Source organism: Ambystoma mexicanum, chromosome 3q (assembly GCF_040938575.1).
Source record: "Ambystoma mexicanum isolate Mex_15411 chromosome 3q, UKY_AmexF1_1, whole genome shotgun sequence".
Lineage (NCBI taxonomy): Eukaryota > Metazoa > Chordata > Amphibia > Caudata > Ambystomatidae > Ambystoma > Ambystoma mexicanum.
In genome coordinates this window covers 705,169,647-705,191,453 of record NC_090926.1, presented here as the reverse complement: position 1 = coordinate 705,191,453, position 21,807 = coordinate 705,169,647, and positions in this window count along the sequence as shown.

Genomic DNA, 21,807 nt, shown 5'->3' with positions numbered 1-21,807 from the left:
CACATCACCAACCCTAGTGATATTCTACACCTTTCCCGGTGACATTCCTCTTCAGCGTAGCCAAATGCGCCCATAATCAATTACGTGACGTGACGCAGAACCCGAAAATCAACACACATCGACTAACAACACAGCCCGTCACAATTCGAAATATTAAACCATACTTTAAAAGAAAACAATAACACTGTACAATTTGTAAAGTACTTTTATTTCACAATATACGCTCCGAGATCATCTGACTATTGCCATATTCAATCAAATAGCAAATTTGTTTCTTCGCTCGCGATCCAAAATGTTTATCATGAGGCACACATTGTTCTTTTTGCGTACACAAGGTGTTTGTTTTCTATAAAGGAACCGCTTGGGGCGCACAGTGAATTCCAGGGCTTCTGCATCAACTTGGGCCTAGACCTCCAGAAAGGATGTTATGTTACTCCTAATCGCTAGTACAGCGTATGGGCACATGGGCCCTGGGCGATCGTCCCAACAAACAGTCACTGTGATCCAGGCACTGACAATTATGTGCAGCTGCCGATTAAAAAAGCCGTCAGTTGGCATCTGGAATCTATGACAATCGCAGAAAGGCAGAATGTATCTGTTTCGAAAACATAACAGAAAATGTGTCTCAATACCCGAACTTTATTGCAATGTATCTATTGACTTTTTAATTCAGCATAGATTTTAAACTAACGATTAGCACACACATCAAACCATCTCAACAAAGAGAAAACCACGTAGAAACTGATACACAATTTGATATGGATACATGACATTGAAATGAAATATTAGCGTTAAACCTGGGTGAACCTAGTGATGGTCTACATGCACCTCGATGCTGCACTCCCCATACCATGTAAAAAAGACAACTACACACAAAGATAGTACTTGCGTTACATTGCAATAAGCAACAGAGAACAAACAAATAAATGAATCTTCAGATGATAATAAGTTAATGCTTGTTCCGGTATACAATCGTCAAAATCAAACTTACATTATATTCATCATTTCCATTCTCTTGGCATAAGTCAGACCATAACGCTCACTGTGTTTGCACCAAAGATTCTTCTTGAACTGAATTTACATGTTCCTTACACACTTTTGGAATGCATAACCTTATCAAATCTTCATTATTACAAACCTCCTCTCATTGCATTCCTTACGGAATAGTACCTATCAGCCGGTCAAGTGGCACAGTGAGTAGAGCGCTCGCTTTGACACCCGTGCAGAGCCTGTTAACGCAGGTTCGAATCCCGGCGGGGCCAAACTCAGCCTTTCATCCTTCCGAGGTCGATAAATGAGCACCACACACCGTGGGTAATAATAAGCAGCGCTCAGATACCTGAGGGTTTGTAGCGCTATATAAAAGCCTAATTATTATTATTATTATTATTATTATTATTATTATTATTATTATTATTATTATTACCTTTCTCTCAAGGATAAAAAACAATTGAACCTTATACTGTGTGTCCCATGCGTGGGCTTCCTTAGCTCGCAACCAATAATTCAAAGCTGGTGACCTTCACTCAGAATCAAAATACATTCTCACTTTGCAACAACTTTCCTCACTGACGCCATGAGAACTGTTATTCTCATACACATGCAGGGACGCAGACAGTGCAGCTGGCTGCCTCAGATGCCAGACTTTAGGCGGCAGCAGTGTGACTCTATTGTTATTTTAATTCCATTTTAACAGACACATTAGTCCTTTGCCTGTACTTTACACACATTATATTGTGGGACACCTACAAATGTACTGTGTGACTTTTGTGACAAAAAAACACCAGTTTAACAAGTGCAGTGTTGTGTTTTTTAATATGTTTTTGCAGCGATGTCCGCGGACACCAAAACACGGATCCAAGATGGCGGGCGCATCGGAACAATCTGACGATCTTCATGCTCTTCACCATCCAATCAGTGAACCCGCCACATGTCCGCGGACATGACGCAACCGATTAGCCAATCGATATTTTGCCCGCGGAGCGAACAGGGAAGTGTGTCCGCAGAGCGGACATAGATATCACTAATTTTTTTAGACCTACTTTTTGATCGTTTTAAAACAAACTACTGGACTGATTTTCACCAAATTCACAAAAGCACACTTTCGGGACCAATCCACTGCTCCTGCCGCAAATTTGGTGAAAATCCATCCAGCGGTTTGGGCTGTACGCATGCACAAAGTTTTCCCCCAATCGGTCTATGGGAAAAAAGAAATTTTGGGACCCTCCCCATAACTTTTCCCTCCCTGGACCAAACCTCACCAAACTTTGCAAAAAAATTCAGTGTGGACCATATACTGTTTTGGAAAAGTTTGGTATGGATTCATCCAGGGGGAGCGAAGTTATAAGCTGCCCAAAAAGTGCTCTTCCTATGGGATTAGCAACCTAACCATAACTACATATACTTATTTCAATTACTGTAAAACTAATTAAGACTAGATGAGATGCCCTATTTCTGTCACAAATCCTGGTCATGTTTTTCAAGTGTAAATAGTTTGCAAAACTATTTCCGATCGCTGTACTGGAAATTGGATGTGATTTTACTAATTCTAAAAATATTTCTTGAGTGCTATACCAAATACACGTCATTCAATGGTTTTACATCTGTTGTCTGCACTAATATAGGACCAGATTAATTCGATGAAAGCTTTCAGACATTAGCAAAAATGTTTGCAAATGATTGTGATTCCCTGCAGAAATAAAAAGCTTGCACTGATTGGCACTCGTTCACTTATACCTGATTCACAACGGCTACAAATAGAGCAAATCTGAAGATGACTGGAGTATCTTTGAGGTGTGCAAGTGCAAATACCCTGATACCTGTAGGCTTTCAGCGCAGTATACAAATTAACAAATAAAAAATAATAAAAATAAATGTGATTCACAACAATTTTCTCAAGTGTATCTCATAGATATTTCAATCATCTATGTAAGACCTCCTTAGGTTCTTAAAACAGCTAACAACTCTGCTCTTCTCTACCTCTTTCCCTTCCCTGGTAATCACTCCACTGCCGCTGTACTGGTGGCCTGATACTCATGAATCTCACAGGGTCCCAACCCTTCCTCCCAGTCAATAGCAGCTCCCCCCCATCCCACTGCACTGCCATGCTGCACCCTCTTGGTGGTGCCACATGCCACCTTTGAGAGTCACATGTACCAGCACTTAGCCTGAGGTGTTCCTCCTCAGCTCCCCTTAGAACTTCCTTCCTGGGTCCTCCTCCAGCACTTGTACATGCCCCTGTTCCCCATTCCACCCCCTTCCCCTGCACTTCTCCTCAATGCATGTGCACGGCTGAATGCCTAGTAGGACCACAACTGTATATTACTGCTGTGCTATTGTTTGTATTTCCCCTGTTCCCTTCCCAATTAGCCTTGTGGTGCTTTGAAACACAATTCTGTAAAGCACCTTAGAAATGCACAATTAAAAAAATACAAAGAAAATAATTTCTAGATTTGCTCCAGTTTCAGGCGTTGTGAATTACGAGTAAGGTAGCAAGAGCAAATCATAGATGCTCACAGGCAACTCCGATTTTCTCCAGTGAAAATCTTTGTGAAATAGACCCTTTAGTTTTCTCTGAGATGATAGCAAAACTGAGATGTTGATAAAATGTCATAATTTCAGTAAATTCTTTCCAGGGGAGTCGTCAGCTGTTTTTGCAAACAGAATGATTTTTCTTTATTAACAGATCTATTGTACGTTCTTTGGTGATCAAAAGAGCAATATTCCTCCCTGTATATAACTAAATAACTAAACAAATAAATAATTGCTTGAATCAGATATTTCAGTGAAAGCAACTAAGGATCACGAAGGTCAGACCCATATTATTAAGGCTTCTTCCCCTGCCTTATTTAGTTTGTGACTACTATTTAACTGTTCATTTGCCCAACCCAAAACTGTGTCCAGTATTTTATCCCATGTCATTTAACATCTAAATGGAGATGCTGGAATATGCTGTAGAGTTTGGGTGCCTCTTTCTCCCCACTATGTAAATGAAACTCAATTATATCTAAGAATGTAATCAATGACAGATATTCACCACTTGATGCATGGCATATTGACATTGACGTGTGATTCGATGTGCATAAGGTCATACAAACGAAGCCATGCAGCATGAGTGCATTTCAGTGCAGGTCTTAAAGGAGCTATGAGGAATGATCAGACAAAAAGAAGCAACACAGCTATACAGAAGAATGACAGCGAGGAACATCTCCAGATGTAATTAGGTAAAGCAATCAGTAGATATTACCCAACCACCCAAAACCTATGGTTGCAAATGGGCTGATGAATATATGTTTATATTCCTTGATAGGTAAGTAAGAGAGGTTCTATTGGAGCACTACAAATCTTAACACCAGAGGTTTACATGAATCATCTGCCATACCAGCAGTCATCGAAGTGCAAGTAACCATAAAGGTGTGAGGCCTTAAAAAGTCCCTGGATGAGAAGCACCTAAGAATTTTTGATATTTTTTATGTTATGTTATGCTATGTTGTCTGGATGTATTAAGCGCACGTACGTCCAGCGGCGTCATGGTGCTGAAAGCGTGAATCAGAGATGAAGTTACCAGAATCTAAAATAAGAGAATTTCCAATGAGCAGCAAAAGTTAAGGTGGTCAGCAGTCTCACGTAGGGCAATGGGAAGATCATTCCAAGCCTTAGCGGCAACCACTGAGAAGGCGGGTCCACCCATCTGTGACAATCTGATCTGAGGGACTGAGACAGAGAGTGCTGACTGGGAATGAAGACAGTGTATGGGGACGTAGCGCATAAATCTGCCCTGAAAGGTGTTCTACCCCAAGGCCATGAAAAGCACAGTGTACAATACACATGGACTTGAACATAATCCGTTTTTCACTAGGAAGCCAATGGAGCTGTCCCAACAATGGGGACATACACGCTCCAAAAGTGGGATGGAGGATGGACCTGGCGGCAGCGTTTTTGAAGAAGCTGGAGCCGATTGATCAAATAATGGGGCTTTGCTAGATAGAGAGAATTACAGTATTCCAACACATTCAAGACAAGTGCAGCCACAACCAGGGCCTGACACTTTGCAGGAATAAAAGGGAGGACTTTCCGAAGAATATGGAGCTTGAAGTGGCCAGTCTTACAAACCGCTGCAACCTGCTCATCCATGGCAAGGGGGGAGGAGATTTGTATCCCCAGATTACTGACAGATGAAACCAGCATTGGAAGGGGGCCAAGAGATGTAGGTCAAAAATCTGCAGTCCAAAAACAGAGATGAGAGGTGGTACTAACAACCAACACCTCAGTCTTATTGCCTTTTAATTTTAGCCAATTTGTGGATATCCACGTCCCAAGATCCTCAAGACACTTCCTGAGCCAGATCGCTGTATCAGATTGGATCAAATACAAGCGGACCAGAATTTGTGTATCGTCCGAATAGGAATAATAGCGAAACACATTGGACAATATAAGAAGCAAAAGAGGCCTAATGTAAATTTTGAACAAAATTGGCGATAGGGTAGATCCTTGCGGGACACCACAGTAAAGTGAAACAGGACTGGAATGAAACAGGGGAAGAGAGACCGACTGGTAATGGTCAGCCAGGAAAGCCGTAAACCAGTCGAGCACCTGGCTAGACAGGCCGGCGGCAGAGAGTCAGGAGATCAGGGTGGGATGGTGAACTGTGTCAAACACAGCTGAAAGATCTAATAATAAGATTGCTGCGACACCCCACTGATCCACCAAGTGGACCAGGTCACCCAGTACTGAGTTCAAGACTGATTCATTGCCCCTTCCTGGCCAGAACCCAGACTGAAACAAGTCAAAATACGGCGAGGACTCCCAAAGAGTAGACAGTAGAGGGTAGAACAAAGCTTCCAAAATCTTCTTAAGGAAGGGTAGAAGAGAAATAGGTCAATAGTTAGCCAGCACTTCGGGGTCCAAGGAGGGCTTTTTAGGTGATCTCAATGATAGCTGGAGTTCTCTGCATACACAGCATCAGAGTAACCCACATTTGGAATTAACCAATGTTCCAGACACACTGTAAACTTAGATGTTAGCAGGTAGTGGTGATTCCAGCATCGTTGGTGTCTGTAAACAAAAATGTTAACCACCTCACCGACTTTTTGTTAAATGATAGATGAGCTTCTCAAAGAACTGCTGGATTCTCACTATACTCCGAATGAATCATGGGCAAGCAGAAAAGAACATCGGGGAGGGTGGATACAGACATCTATTCATTGATGTTTATGCCATAGAATAATAACCTCTTTATTAGAAGGATTCAACTGCAGGGCATTATGAACCAACCACTCACTCACTTCACCTAAACTATTACTAATCAGTTAACATGCAATTCAGACACTTTAATGTATATCAGGGGTTCAGCAGCACAAGAATGACAGCTCAATCCAAACCAAGCCATGAGTGGAAGAAATGTAGAACAAGAAAGTCAAGCGCAATAAGGACATAAGAGGGATACCTCAGAAAATTCACTGAAAATGTCCAAGCTTTAACCGTTTTTTTTTTGTCCAGACAAAAGTGTTTAAAACAAAAAAAAGGGTGATTCTGGAAATACTGTAAACTTTGGGAAGGCAGAAGATAAGAATCCAATTGTTAACCATTCTGCCACCAAGAGGTCCAACATCACCAACAGTAAATAATGCCTAAGTGCAGTGGATTCTGTGTCTTGTCTGTGGAATAAGACTAGCTGCCTATTTTCTAGTACGTTATGGTTAGGACTATAGATAAGAGGTCACACTTTTCCCCAATATCCTTTTGAGCAAAACCATCCCATAAATATGACAATACATCTTTTAAAATGGCTGGAACCAGAAAAGGGTTCATTAATAAAGGAGTACGAATAGCCTCTTTCAAAGAGGATATGTCTATTTGAAAGAAATAGTGAAATAAATTAGAAATACGAGAAGTTAAATCATCTACATGATTTGAAAGCACCAAATTCTGTTCTTTGGTGGAAATCAAATCCAAATACTAACTTGGGCAAAGTCCATTATAGGAGCAAAAGAGAATGGCCCTCATTACGACCCTGGCGGAAAGTAACTGACCTGACCGCCATAGCGTAAATAGCGTTTCCGCCATTTCACGACGGAGTAAAGTGCGGCTAATTCTGACCCATCGGGCACGAGCACTACGCCATGGCGGAAGTGCAAAGTCCGCGATGGCGGAAATGTCCCCAAAACGCCCCTCACCGCCGTCGTACGGCGCCCTAGGTGCAATTCCGCCACCCATCATAGCGGTCACCGTAATGAGCGGTAATCGCAAAATACGGTGACCGTAAATATACGGAAACGGAAGTAAAAACATGGGCCCGGAACGGGAAACAGCACGCCGTACACCTATAAAATCAGAATCCCAACACAACCATTAAAAATCCTACCCTGAGACACATCCCAACCCGTTAGCCACCCTAGTGAAAACAATAAAAATGGGAAAAGTTGCGAAAAAAGCCTGCGAACGCAAGCGGCAGGTCCACTTCTCCCATGAGGAACTCACCGTGCTCACAGAGACCCTCCAGGAGAATGCTGCCGTCGTCTTCTCGACGCAAATGACCAGGACGGCACTTGCGAACAAGAAGGCCATATGGGCCCTGGTGGCACAGCGGGTAAGTGCGGTGGGGACCGCACCCCGCAACCCACAGCAATGCAGAAAGCGATGGGACGACTTGCGGATACGCGTACGGAGCATACTATCAGCCAACCGTAACATTGCCACAGCTACCGGGGGAGGATCGGCATCAAGTTGACCCCCTGGGAAGAAATCTGTGCCTCCACCATTGGAATGGAGAGTATAGAGGGAGTCGGAGGGATGGAGAAAGGAGTGCAGACATCCGAAGAATCAGGTAGGTGGGCCAAATAAAACAATGCTAAATCCACAATGTCCAATCATGTGAAGTACCATGTGTCCACATAGTGCAACAGAAACACATGTCCAGGAGAACGTCCACATACATTGGCCTGAAAAAGTCACTTTAAATACATAAATAATTAAAAATCCTAAAAACACCCTCTACACGTGCAGCATGCACACCCTAACTGCAGGCTGCAAAACAACTGCATCCTCAATCCACACAAAAATGAAACCACCTCCAAGGCCCTGACCCAATTCACCCTCAGGTACCACCCCGATGCATGTGATACATTGCCATTCCAATTTCCACAGACCCATAAATAACGCTCGCCCTCCTTTACTCCAACACAGGGTCCGATTCAAACGACGAGCTTCAGGACACCCCTACCAGCACACCTGCAAAGAGGGCCAAGACCAACGGCCAAAGACCCTCCACCTCAGCTGCACGATCAAGACACGGCAGCAGCACAAATCAAGTGGCAGCACACAGGCGGGGACTCCAACAGGCACCCCAGCAGCCAGCATGCCCACAACAGCAGCACCACAGGTCCCCCCAATGGATGCCACAGAAGGCACTGCTTCTGGTGGCAGCAGCACCATAGGTGACACTGCATTAATGGCAGCATGCTCCGACACAGAAAACGGTGCTGTCGATGTAGGATCCATCCATGACCTGTCTCAATCCCCCTGTTTGTTTCATCCCGTACACCATGAGGATACCACGCAGGGGCACCCACAAGACGACGACTGGCCATCCCCCACAAGCCCTGTGTCAAGGCAACATGAGGTGATCAGCCCCTCTGTGACACCACCGCAAATGGGCATGGCCCAGCAGAGGCAACAGTCCCTCGACCAGGTGATCGTGCAACAGCAGCAACTGGCCACGCTCCTCAAGGAGCATGCTGATGAATGTGGGGGTACTAAGGCAGCCATAGAAACATCAACTGAGACACTTAGGTCAGAAATGGAGAGAAGTACAGAGACACTAAGGGCACAAATGGAGAGAAGCACCGAGAGCCTGAGGGTACAAATGGAGAGAAGCACCGAGAGCCTGAGGGTACAAATGGAGAGAAGCACCGAGAGCCTGAGGGGGGAACTGCATGCGACGTCCAAAGACGTATGTGCTGAACTTGCCGCTGTGCGCCGTGTGCTCACTGAGCTCTCACAAACCCTTAGGGACATGCATGGACGTGAGCAGGCAGAGACATCATCCGTTGCAAGTTCCGTCCAGGGCAGCCCCCAACGTAGATCTGGGAGGAACCTGCGCTCCACAGGCAGGGGTGCCCCTGATACCCGGAGAGGGGGCTTGCAATAGCGTCTGCCCACCGACAATGAGCATCTTTGGACACTGGTGTTCGGGGGGGAGGTAGGAGGGTGGAGGGGGTGTGTTGGGCTTTTTTGGGTGGCGGGTCGATGGGGTGTGTAACATAATTTCACATATGCTATAAACATTTCACAATCATCCAATGAGATGTGTGGACATTGATCTTTGTGTACGAGGCCTTCATAGGCGTACAGTCCATATTGTGCATGTTCCAGACACACACAGTGCCACAAGTCCCGTGTCCATGTATCAGCCACCAGGCGTGAGTGCTAGAAGCATGAATCTATGATAATCTGACGAATTTCACGGCCCTCCTGTGCCTCGCAGACTCCTTGAGGTGCTGCCACATCCCCACCCTCATCATGACCATCTTCAGGTGCTTGCAGTTCTGCGTCAGGGGGCATGGGCACATTTCTACGTACGCACATGTTGTGTAGCATGACACATGCCATGACCATCTTTGCAACCTTCTCATGGCGGTACAGGAGTGCCCCGCCAGACCTGCTGAGGCAGCGGAAACGAGCCTTCAGTAGGCCGAATGCCTGTTCTATGACTACACGGGTACGTGAGTGGGCATGGTTGTAGTCCTCCTCATGCTGGTTCTGTGGGTTCCGGAGTGGTGTAAGGAGCCATCTCTTCAGTGGATACCCGGCATCACCTGTATGTGGACAATAAAGGATGTTTGTGGAATGACATTGCTACGTACGCATCCCCCCCCCCTTCCTGCCAGGTCATTGCCGCATCGCATACCCCACATTATCATGCATGAAATGAGACTCACCGAGTAGCCAGGATCTGCTCCCTGCGTGTCGCTCCATGTAGCGTGGTATTGTAGAGTTCCTCAAGACCATAGAATCATGGGTTGATCCAGGAAATCGGGCACAACAATGTGTAATGATCCTGTTGGAGTCACACACCATTTGTACATTAAGAGAATGATATTGTTTTCGGTTGCGGTACTGGGCCTCCATGGCATGTGGGACAACCAATTCCACATGGGTGCACTCGATGGCACCAATGCAACCCGGTATGCCGGCAAGTGCATGGAATCCCACTTTTGTGTTCGTAATTTCCTGCTCCGAGCGTGGTAGAGAGATGTAGTTGTCTGCGTGCTTCAGGAGGGCATCGAGCACTTGCAATAGTGTCCGTGACAACAGTGGCTGTGAAATGCCATGCAACTGTCCGACTGTGTGCTGGTAGGTGCCTGTGGCCAGGAAGTGTAGTACAGACACCACCTTCAGTAGGGGTGGGATGGCGGTTGGGCTATCTATCATGCTGGCAAGGTCAGCGTGTGTCATGTCCACAATGGCGGTTATGGTGTCCCGGTCCAAACGGTAGAGGGTGTGGATCTGCTCATCAGTGAGGTTGAATGGATGAGCTCGGAGGCGTGGGATTGCGGGCTGCCTGCGTGGTGGTAGTGGCTGTGCTGGTGGGCCTTGCTGGCCCTGCCTTGCCCTCCTCCTCCTGCGTCTCCTCTGTGCGGCCGGTTGTTGTAGTAGTTGGTGTTCGTCTTCTTCTTGAAGTTGGAGTACTTGCAGTGCTATCAGGTCCCCCAGGGCCAACATCGCTAGTCCTGCCGGTAGCATTTTGGAGTGGCTGTGGTTGTGGGAGGGGGTTGGGTGTGCAATTTATGTGTTTTCAGGCAGTATAGCCTCCACCTGTGGTGATTCATTCCACCTGTGCAAGCTGCAATCCCCTTTGGGCGAGCACGTCCCGCACACAACGCTGCAATTCGACGCATGGCATCTTGCTATTACAATCATGTATTTAATCCCGATGGCAGTGGAATATTGGTTCATATGTTCATTCTGCTATGGTCCCATTGTTTCACATACTATCTTTACAGTCGCGAACAAACTTGTGAAGGGTCAGTGGAATGTAGTACTCGATTAACGGTGGACCCTCATGCAGCACTGTACCGAGGTTCACCGACGGGCGGGGCGTCCCATTTGTGAGTAAAGGCAGTTGCCATTTGCACACACTGCCGCACTACATGGATGAATTTGTGATTTCAAGCGGTCACAGATGCCTTTTCGACGTGATGTTGCAAATGAGGAATTCGAAGGACAGCGCTTTCGGTTTTCAGCTAGCGGCGAGGAGACGCCCACAGGTCTGACTGCAGATATAAAGTTCTATTGTTTAATGTCCTTCGGACAGGGGCCATGGCGAGAATGCAATGATTGATATGAATAGTATGGGATGCGCAATAGCGTAGTGGACGATGAGGCAGGACGTTCCCAAATACATGTTACTTCACAACACTAGAATTCCGGGATGGAGCACAGTGGATTTTGCAGACTGCATTACGCACAGACTCAATGGAAATTTCACATGTTATGTGAGTAAATAATCAGGCGTTTTCATACCGGGATGAGGGTATGATGTATGGATGCATGGACAGATGATTTAATTGAGAGTTTACCATGTACATGGCTTTTTGGAATCTATCCAATTCCCCTGCGCTATGTGATGCAGAGCTGCCATAGTGGGACCATCGTCTATCTGCCCTTGTTGAACCCTCCCTGTCTCGACGCGCCTTCAAACACTTGTGTCTATGCACGTTACTAATCCCATCTAATGGATTCTGTTTTAACAGACGCATGCACACAAAGACTCGTTTGTAATAGTGTTTTCACCTCGATTTATATAGTTATGATTCGCAAGTGATTTTTGGGTGGGAATAATCCTTTTGAGTGGGCTAACATGCATATGGCTGTAGATTTGGCTGTAGATTTAGTGTGATCATTGAAGTGAGTAATTCAAATTGAGTTCTGATGCCCATACCATTCTTTTTCATTTCATTTGGGTGACAGGTATCTCCTCCCCTTTTGCCGCTGCCATCTGTATGCCACTCCTGCAGATGGCTTTTACTCCCGACACCTGCTGCTTCGTGTTAATCAGTGGAGCACCATTACGATCTTATGGGACGATCGCCAATGGGCCACATGCCCTTACGCAGTACTAGTGGCTAGGAGCAACATATCGACCTTTCAGCTGGACTAGTGCCTACCTAATGGGACGGCCCTGCGGTTCTAGGCGCTTCCATGTTGCCTTTTTGAACGTGAATGTAGCCCCTGTGTACCATGAAGGAACAGGGCGTCACACAAGAAGAAGCTGGTCATTTATTGCGGATGCAGCCCACAATAATGAAATATATTTTGGAGTTCATGACCTAATAGCTGTATGGGCTTGGTGATTTTGTTGTGCATTATATTTCTATTATGATATTAACCGTGTAGCGTTATTCTTTGCAAGTAATGTAGCATATTCCTATTTGTGGAGCGATGTATTGTGAGAAGATCTGCATTGGGTTCCGGCTTCTGAGTATAGTTGCGTGGTACTGTACTTGGCGCGTTTGCCTACGAAGCCCAGTGAGGTCAGGGATAGGGGCTGCCATTATGACTGTTTTAATGATGTCATGCTCAGGGGCGGGGGATTAGCTTTTGTGTAACAGATGCCGGTCAGCCAGGTGGATTGGTGGAATGATGTGATTATCAGAATATGGCTGGTCACAGGTGCCTGTGTTTGCGTGCATTTCTTGGAGGGAGACTGAGGTCATGTCCATTGGAATAGCTTCTGTATTCGTGCCATCTGTGCCCTGCAGCTCCCATTGGCCCCTCTTGAGATGGGCCTGGCTGCTCAGTCACTCTGCCAACTTGTGTGGTACATGCTTATGCTGATGGTTGGTTTGTTTACTGGCAAGAGTACAGGGCTGGTGCAGTCTCCCTCAGGTTACTGCTTTGAATGTTGCCTTACACTGGTGTCAAGCGATGGGGGCCTGTTGTTGTTTTGTCTCATATTTCAGTTCATATTGCTGTACTTGAACCTTCACATGCCTGTGCTGCATCAGTACGGCAATGGTGACATGGCAAATATGGATGGCCACTCACAGGCCCCTACATTCATTTGTTCGTTGGCATGCATGGGTGACTTGTACATTTCACTGGTTGCATTGTGTGACTTCATTGCACCTACGAGGAGTTGTGCAATGTGGCCAGGGAGTGGTGTACAGGCACTCAGTAGTGCCATTTACGGTTGCTTCACGTTGCCGTACTTCTCACCATGGCGGAATGGTACTTTCCGCCATGCTTGATGGCGTTAGGTAAATGTCCGCTATGGTCAGAATTCGCGTACCGTTGCGCCATGGTGGTAATTACGGTTTCGCATGGCGCGCGTGCGCGTACTCGGTGCAGTTAGCGTTGGCGTTCACTACGGTGTCGCTAATGGCATCGTACTTTACGGTGACGGGTCATAATCGCACCGAGCGCTATTCGATGGCGGTATTGCATTTCCGCCATCGTTTTTCGATTTCCGCCAGGGTCGTGATGAGGGCCAATATGTTTTATATAAATCGGTGCTATCTTGGATGGCAGTAATTCTGGTAATGAAAAAAAGTGTTGCTATCATTGGCGTTGTCCAGAAAGGAAAAGGTAGGAATTTGAAGGCATATGTTTAGAAAAGATTCCAGAACAGGTGAAAGATCAGAGTATTGTCTTTCAAGATAGCTTTTTTAATTTTAATAGTTTCCTAACCCAGGACTCAAAGTTTGCACTAGCGACTGGCTAGTGATAATGGACCATTGCTGAGTAAGAAACAGCTTGCTGTGTGTATGTGTACAATTGCGGTGGATGCTTGGCTTTCTCCACATGTTGTCCTTTCTATAATCCATCTTCAAAGATTTAAGGAAGCAGAGAACATGCAGACAGATGTATTAGATTGTACTTGCCTTAAACAGGCATGTGTGTAACATGCTTAAGTAAATGCAGACTGGCTTTCATTAGAATAGTGTATGCATCAGCTGTCTTCTGTATGTGAGGGAAGGTTGGAGTTAGCTGAATTGAACAGAGATTAATCTTACTGTGCGTTAGTCTACAACCTGCATTTTTAGGAGCATGACACTAATCTGGGTGGAGACTGAGATAGCAGTAATCCTAATAAAATGATCCATCCAAGGGACAGGTACCGTGATAGTAAACAAAGTGTGAGACCTGATAAATCAAGGAGTTTTCCTTGAGGTGTGAAACTGCTGCAGTTGAGGCAGATACAATATTATTCCCCTCCAACAAACCAGAGCGTCTAGAAGCGACTGGATTGTCATGGCATCCATATGGATTTTGGAATCTCCAAAAATACAAAAAGTGTATTAAATTATAAAGTAAATGATGAGAACAATTGTTTGAGCCTTCAAAGATTGCACCAGCTGGGTCAAGTGGAGAACACAAAAAACACATGGATCAGAATATAGTTTGATTCAATATAAGACTGAAAATACAAAGTTGGGTGAAGTATTATTACACACAAGATAATTCAGATTTGAATAATTTCATGTTGTGTAATATCAGGTAATGTTATTAGCTTTTATACTGCCATTTGCGTGGTCTATAGACACTCTGGCATATCTGAAAGAGGGAATGGGGTGGGATTAGTGTGAAGAGAGGAGTAAATGCAAGCTAGCATTGCCGTAGTGTTGATGTGTGCAGCCCAGAAGTACCATGAGTCCTATGTAATATGCATAGAAGCATGTGTTTCCAAAGGGGATCCTTGTGTGCCAGTGGTGCTAGGACGCATTGGCCTGTGCTGTGGTATATATGTTAGTTGTAGAGGTAGTGTACTGATGTTTGATGTCTGTTGGGAGGGATCTTCAATTGCGATAAGTGCACCTGAGTGTCTGAGTGGGTAGGATGTGAGGGAGGGGTTTGAGGCCCCCTGCACAGGGTCTCCTTGGAGACCCAAGTCACACTCTAGTTTGATTGGCTAGGTGACTCTCCTGCCAGTACAGCCATCCTGCTGTGTGATTGACAGCCAGGCTGTGTTAATGGGGGGAAACTGCTTCATAGCCGGTCTCTCAGACTTGGAAGGCAGAGTCGCCACTGGAACAAAATAACCAATGAGGAGCTGAAGGGAGATGACTGCTGCAACTACTAGAAATCCCGGTGAAGCCTTGCTACAGGTCCGAATCACCCGAAACTCCGACGATAGAGAAGATCTGCAAGAAATCTTCTTCCCTTGAGCTTGGTGGTACCAACCAGCTCGCCAAACACCAAACACAGGCCTCCCTCTCGGGGTCGAATTTGCTGTGCATCGCTGCAGTGAACCGGATAGCCAGGAGGAACGGAACCTGTCTGGGTTTTAAGGAGCTCACCTTTTATTCAATGCTTTGCTTGCTCGGCTTCTTCTCTGGGCAGTGCAGGACCCTCCAGTTTCCCTCCTTCTTGTCACCATGACAGTCGCTTCAGGCACTGTGAGCCTGCAGGAACTGCCAGGAACATCCACCTCAGCGACAGCATTCTGCTTCATTTAAGGTACTGTGCAAATCCGGTCGTTCCTTCCGTCGGACCGCTGTGAAAGTGTTCGAAATCTTTCACCTCTCTGAAAGCTTTTCCTTCTCTTCTCCTTTGAATAACTTTTCCTCAGACCAACTTCGTTTTGAACTCTTGGCAAAGACTTAACCGCAAACTACTCTGAACTGTGTGATCTTCTGCAAAGACTCTGAGCCATTAACATTGGCCCAGGCCTATTGACTTCAATCCTAGTTGTAGTAAGCCTTTTCTAGATTGCCCTGCCTATCACTTGTTGGTGTTGTTGATTTTGCATAACCTCGTCTTTCCTTCCTTTTAAATTGCTGGAGTGCCATTTTTCTCACACTTCATTTTGAGCTTAACTTGTCCAGAATTGATTGGGGGTTATTGTAGTGTATTAAGATTGTGATTTATAATAGTGAACTGTTTTAAAACTGATGGTGTAAATACATTTATATTCTTTTACTCAGAAACCTTGAATCAGTGTTTGTTTGAAACATAGTAATTGCTGTCCTTTGTGTAACTTCTGATAATGCTCACTTTACTCTTGAGATAAGTCTGGCTGCTCAGCCATCGTTAACACTTTACTTTGTACTACAGACTTGTACCAAAGGTGAAATTGTACTTACACTTGTAGTCTTAATGGTGTGTGGTGTTCACAAAGGGCACTGCATATGATGCTGCCTAACAGCTGGCAATGTTTAACCACTGCATCCCCCTTTATAGTTTGTTTGGGGATGTTTTGCTGTAGTGAGCTCAAGGTTCCACTATCCAGCGTAATCCCACTGGTCACCACAAATGGCATATCCTGCATTTGATCTGTCACATTTCCACTCTTTTCAATCTAGCTTTTTGCTCTGCCCAACAATGGCCCATCGTGAAAACCCTGTGGGAAAGCAGCTGGATTCATAGACTGTGCGGGCTCATCGATGGCACCTTCTTAAATAATGCTATGTTGTTGCTGTCCCTGCGTGAAACACCAGTTTTAGAAATGTTCCAAAGAAGATGCAACTCCAAACAATTTGGACTAGGAGGTAAAGGAGCAGGGACTAGACAAGTCTCAAGAGTGACATTGGAGACTGAGGAGATAAAAGTCCCAGTGACCCAGTCGGTGGCTTCCTCTGGATCACATTTGTGTAGACTCCTGAAATAGTTGGTGACAGCACACTAAGAGACTCTCAGGGACATGGCAGGTCGGGGGAGATATTAGGGCCATTATCCAGCTGGCACACGGGGGTCGACTGTTTATGCAATAAGCGCATACCTTTCTCAGTTTTGTTAGAGGCTTCTTTCTTTTGGAAGGTGTCTCCCTCTACCCCCGAGGGATCCAGACTAATTGTAACAGTTTACAAACCCAAAATATTGTGAATTTCCCCTATGAGGCATGTTGCATTCATTCATTCAGATTCTCTGGGAAATACATGCACTTTCCGAGTGTACAAAGGTCAGTCTTTAAAGTAGGGGATGTCTTGATTATCAAAGAGACAGGCCATGGGTAAGCATGAATAAATAGTAGCTAACACAGTAGTTAACAAGGTACTCTTTCAAGATTAGCATGCTATGTACAGGCCAGTTTCCAAATAGTACCCCAACTTATCAGCAGTCTGTGTAAGTCTATTATAAATGCTGCTAGCCTTTATCGACTTTTGTGAGTTGATCATTGGACCCCACCACTTTGACTCTCACCTGGATCCTCAACTTAGATATGATACTTCAGTCTCCTGTCTCCTGCTCCCCTTATACGCAAACCTCCAAGCATTCAGAACCTGCTTGGAACCCACTCCTATACCTCCTCCAGAATTTGTAATGTTTTATTGAGAGGCCACTTTCAATACAAGGAGTTCCTTCCCACCCCAAACTAAGTGTTACTAAGTTTCACTAATAAAACCTATGAAATACAATGAAAAAACATTAAAGGGATGTTATGGTTACAAGTAAGACCCGAAAACCCCAGAAATTTGCCAGTTATGGTAAGATAAATAACCATAACTCACGCCACCACTGTGCACTGCTAAGACAACCACACAGTATATCATTGATGACATCACTGATAACATCAGATATATGGGCCACTTATTTTTGTTCACTGACATGTCTAGGCTAGTTTTTATTTTTAGTGACAATGGGCCTCATTACGACCCAGGCGGTAAGTTACCGCCTGGGTTGTACCCTTACCACCATGGTGTAACCTACATTTACACAATGGTGGATGGCGGATTTACTGCCCCATTCCAAGGTGAGTGGGGCGGTAAATCCCCATTTACCATTTTACCCTTCCCCATTCCCATTTTTGCCCCATAGGGCATAATGGGAGTGGGGAAGGCGCTAATTACGCCACCGTAAATTACGGTGACGTAATTAGCACCATGGTCCCTTAGCGCCATGGATTTTAACGCCTGCAAAAAGCAGGCGTTAAACTCACCATGGCGCAAAGGGACCTCGGAATCAGGCGTTAAGGGTCGGCGCCGTTTACGGCGCTGTTAACCCCTTAACGCCTGATTCGTAATGAGGCCCAATGAGAATTTTCTCTCTCTCTATGTATATTACATGGACGCTATAGCGTCCATGTAGTTATGGTTAAGTTGGTGTTTCCAAAGGAAGAGCATTTTTTGGGTGGCTTATAACTTCGCTCCCTCTGGACGAATCCTCACCAAACTTTGGAAAAAAAGTATATGGCCCACTCAAAGTTATAGGGGGGGGGGGCCCAAAACCATAGACATAATGGGAAAAAACTTTGCGCATGCCTACAGCCCAAACCGCTGGACGGATTTACATCAAATTTGCGGCAGGAGTGGGGGCTTGGTCCCGAAAGCGTGCTTTTGCAAATTTGGTGTAAATCCGTCCAGTAGTTTTTTTTAAATGACCAAAATGTAAGGCAAAAAAATTAGTGATATCTCTGTTTGCTCCGCGGACGGACTTCCCTGTTCGCTCCGCGGACAGCGCCCCAATTGGCCAAGCGGCTTGCGTGATGTCCGCGGACTTGCAACATGTTCGCTGATTGGACGGCGTGGTGCGTGAAGCGCGTCAGATTTTCTGTGGCGCCCGCCATTTTGCGTTCACCGATGACCGCAGACAGCGCGGTGGTACGTTTTTTATGTGCTAGACGCTTTTGTTGTGTTCGATTTGTCTGCGGACAACACGGCTGTTCTGAAATTTTCTATATAAACTAAATGGTGGGGTGTTCTGAGGACGGAGTATGTGTCCGTTTTGTTCGTAAGCAAGCTAAAATTGAGCTAAGAACAATCGCGGTGTCCTTAAATGTTGGTACATAAACAAAATGGGGGTGTCCTTAGGACGCTGTCCATATTGTACTCTGGCAAGTTGAATGTGTTCTAAGAACACTCGCGGTGCTGAAATGTTTGCAATTAAACAAAATGGGGGTGTTCTGAGAACGCTGTTTGTATTCTTCGTTGTCAGGTTGAAAGTGTTCTAAGAACCCTCCTTATGTCCGCTGACATTACAATTTCCTATGGGCCTTACCCGACTTTTTGTCCACTAAACAAACGATAAATCAGGCTGCTGTGCGCCGACATTATGTGATAATCCTATCACTTGCCCCATCGACCTGGCTGACCTGTTTTTGCGACACTAAATCATATCTCCCGCCCCTAAGCCTGACATTATCAAAGCATTCACATTCCCCGTCTCTCTCCGTGACGTTACAGGGTGCGTAGCCAAATGCGCCCAGTCGTCTCCAGTCCTACGCGACTTTACACAGAACCCGGAAAACAACACACATCATCTCACAACACACCGCGCCACAATTCGGAATATGAAACTGTGATTTAAAAGCAAACAGCAAGATTGTATATTTTGTAAAGTACATTTATTTGACATCAAATGTTTAGATAATATTCAGCGATTTGCATTTGTCTTTGCTGTCTATCCGCAAAAGTTAATCTTGACTCACACGCTGTTCCTTTGCGCTACACAGGGTGTTGGTTTATGATAAAAGATGCACTATGGTCGCACTGATAATCGGAAGGCTGTTCCAACAATGAGGCATTATAAATTATAAAATACTAGCATATTACAAATGGCAGTACACGTTTAAGAAGTGACAACAGAACAACCTAATCATTGTGGGGTTTATTTAAATGCTACTGCATTTGCATGTGAATGTATGCCTATGGATGTAATGAGTTTACATCTGCGCATTCACAACTTTCATTACAAAAAAGGGGTGAGCTCAATGAAAGGCTATAACAACCATGCCCTCGGCAATCACCCATCATGCACCTTGTGAATTATGCAAATTAGGTTATGACATCATTTAGCTACTTCTAGCTACTTTTATGATGTCCAATAGCTACTTTTCTTACTAAGGAGTTGCCAACACTGCTCCTACGCGACTTCATACAGAATCCGGAAAACAACACAGATCATCTCTCAACACAGCACGCCACAATTCGGAATATGAAACTGTGATTTAAAAGTAAACAGCAAGATTGTACATTTCGTAAAGTACATTTATTTGACATTAAATGTTTAGAGAACATTCAGCGATTTGCATTTGTCTTTGCTGTCGATCTGCAAAAGTTCATCTTGAGTCACGTGCTGTTCCTTTGCGTTACACAGGGTGTTGGTTTATGATAAAAGAAGGACTGTGGTCTCACTGATAATCGTAAGGCTGTTCCAACAACGAAGCATTCGACCACCATAACGGTTGGTATGTTGCTTCTAGCCGCTAGTACCGCGTAAGGGCATATTGGTCCTTGGCGATTGCCCCATAAAATGGTGAGGGTCATGAAGTTGTTTACTAGGAGCTGCACCTGGCAGTTAAAAAATGTGTCGGCCGGAGTCTGAAAATCGTGGCATTGACAGTAGGGAAGGATGTACCTGTTTTAAAAACATAAATGAGTCTCACGAGCCGATCTTCATTAAAAATATTCATTTTATTTATTAGGGTGTGAAACTATTTGCTAGCGAGGATAGTGCAACGGAGTATGTTACCTTATTCCCACTAACCCACCTTCTCTCCTCTGCCTTTTTCAGAGCTGTCTGAGCGCCAGAGGACCACTTCGGTGGTGATAGTGTGCGGTACAAAACAATATCCCACATTGAGCAAACAAGTACAACTTAACCGGGCTTTAACGCCACGCTATTGTTATTATATTCCGGTATAAAATAATTTAAAGGGTTACTTACATTATATTGGCATTTTCCATTGTCTATGCATAATGCAGTCCCTAAATATGACTCCATCTGTGCCAACGATCTTTCTCATAGTGATATAATATATAAAAGCGTTTTCGTTTCAGAAATTTCATCCTTATCGTCTCTTACGTTTTTGCACCCCTCCTTCAAGTCTTTTGGCACGATCCCTGTCTGTCAAGGTCAAAAAACAATAGAACCTTATAGTGCGAGCCGTGGGCCACTCCGGCCAAGAGCAAAAAATTGAAGCAGCTGACCTTCACTGTGAACGAGCATAAATTCTTACTTTGCAACATTCTGTGTAAAGACATCCCTGAGAAATTGCTTTTTACACTCCATCTTTGTATATTGTCTGCGTGCTAATGAAAAAAGTTTGTTAAAGGGAGTTTATGGTTAACTTGCACTACTAAAAACCTATGAAATTCAATAAAAATACTTTGTTAACGGGACGTTATGGTTAAGTTGCACTAATAAAAACCTATGATATTCAGTAAAAAAACTTTGTTAAAGGGACGTTATGGTTAAGTTGCGCTAATAAAAACCTATGCAATTCAATGAACAAACTTTGTTAAAAGGGACGTTATGGTTAAGTTGCGCTACTAAAAACCTATCAAATTCAGTAAACAAACTTTGTTAAAGGGACATTATGGTTCAAAGTAAAACCGAAAAACCCCTGAAATTCGGCAGTTATGGTAAGATAAGCAACCATAACTCGCGCCACTGTGCACTGCTGACACTAACACCCAGGACATCAAGATGACATCACAAATGTCATTGATGACATCACTGATGGCATCACATGTGCATTTACTTTTCATGAAAACTCTGTAGGAGGGATTCTTATAATGTTGACCAAAAAGTGTCAAGGATAATTTGAATAAATATCAAAAGCTAATTAGTGCATTAAGCAATGCATTGATATAAATAGCATTCTATTATGAAGTTCTATCCAGTATACTAAGCAACTCATGCAGAAACTTAGGCAGTGTGTGCAGTATACATGATGAAGGTGCAATATTCATAATCTTGCCATGTAGAATAATGAAATGATAACTGCTTTCTTATTAGAGTTTTGCATACTGTGAAACATGCAATAAGTAGCTAATAAAACCCACTTAATACATAAACACATTATTACAGACAAAACACAAAGAGACAACAACACATACACATATGAATATATACAGGGACAGAGAA